We start from the raw sequence: 1,672 nt of genomic DNA, 5'->3' as shown, positions 1-1,672 counted from the left end.
TTGTGCAGTTATTCAGTGTCTGGTAAATTAATGTTCAAGAAAAAAATATTAATTTTTAATAAAATGTTCTATTATTTTATGTTAATGACTACTCATTTATTTCAGCCCTTTGTATTCAGCATGTTTCTATTGAAATAAACCTACGTTTCTATGAAAATTGAAGCTTTTGTTTTTTTGTGGCCCACATAAACTTAAACCTTGTTTATTTGGCCCGTGTTAGCATTTGAGTTTGACATGCTTGCCTTACACTGCCCTGGTTGGGTTGTGGGTTTGATCTCTGGTCAGGGCACAAGCGGAGTCATGTGGTAAATTCATGGATGGGTGGAACAACAGATCGATGTTTCTCTCTCCCTCCCTTCCTTCCTGTCTCTCACTAACATTTGTAAATTAAAAAATTTTAAACGACCCCGTACACCATGCCTCTTGCAGACGCTCTAGTTTCAGTGGTTAATTCCACCTGCTTAAAACCTTGGTCATTGTGAAGAGCCATCCTAAAGTCACTTGAGAACATCCCAAACCTAAGCACCCACTGGGATCTTAGAAGAGAAACTTGACACCACAATCCTCTAGCCTAACAGAGTCCCTTTGACAAGCCTAACTAGAAACCAGCGAGGCCCTTGGTTAATCAGTGATATCTCACATTGATATAATGCTTTTCCAAACAACTTTTATGTTTCTAATCACATCTCTAACCTCAGTGGGACTCCTTTCACTTCATCCAGATCAGTAATTATCTCCTAGTTACACCAGATTCAGTGTTACTATCTCTGGGACCCCTGTCTCCACTGTCCTCTTCCTTTCTGCTCCCAAAGTCCCAGAACACTGCTAGAAGGAGAACCAAGCGCACCAGTGTGAATTCATGCTGTCCAATTTCAACATGGCCCTTGCAGCTGCTCAACAACCCTTTTATTTGTCTCATACATTCAGTGGCACTCCCCACGGAGGCTGTTCCAGACCTTCCTCTTTCTCCTCAAACTACAAATTTCAATCTCCATGCTTCTACTTCCACAAACTTCATATTAGATACTTTCATCAGATGAACTGTCCCTTCTGCAACAAATCAGTAATATCTTTCTCCCTTCTAGCCCTGTCCTCTAGTCATCCAGTCCCCTTCATGGAAAAGCAATCAATGATCTCTTATTTATCCTTTCAAAGAGATTTTTATGACTCTACAAGCAAAAATACAGAAAAGAGGGAACTAGCACTGGTCGTTAGAGATAAGTAGGATTTGGATAGGTGGAGAGAAAGGAGATGATATCCCAAGCAGAGGAAACATCCTGGGCAAGAGTACACAAGTGGGAATGAATAAGATATATTTAGAAAGTAGGGTACAGCAAATAGAGTAATTCCCCTGAGAAATAATCCCAGCTGCTGCCTCAAGTGCTACCTCTCCTTTTCCAGTTCTGACTTCAGCCTGATCATTCTTTCTCTGCTTGTCCTGCTCTACATACCAGCAGAGTGGAAATCTGACACAACTTCTGTTACTATTTATTGAGCTTTGACCCCAACCATCTGTTGCAGTCCTGATAAAGAGGTCCTAGCTCCTTCCTGAGTCACTCTCCAAGCCAGAGACCTTCCATTTCTTTGGTCACATGGACAATTTCCTCACACCACTGGAAACAGGACAATAAATATAGAAGATGCAAAAAGAAAAAAATATATAGAAAATGCA

Source organism: Myotis brandtii, unplaced genomic scaffold (assembly GCF_000412655.1).
Source record: "Myotis brandtii unplaced genomic scaffold, ASM41265v1 scaffold481, whole genome shotgun sequence".
NCBI lineage: Eukaryota > Metazoa > Chordata > Mammalia > Chiroptera > Vespertilionidae > Myotis > Myotis brandtii.
Note: the sequence above shows the minus strand (reverse complement) of the source record.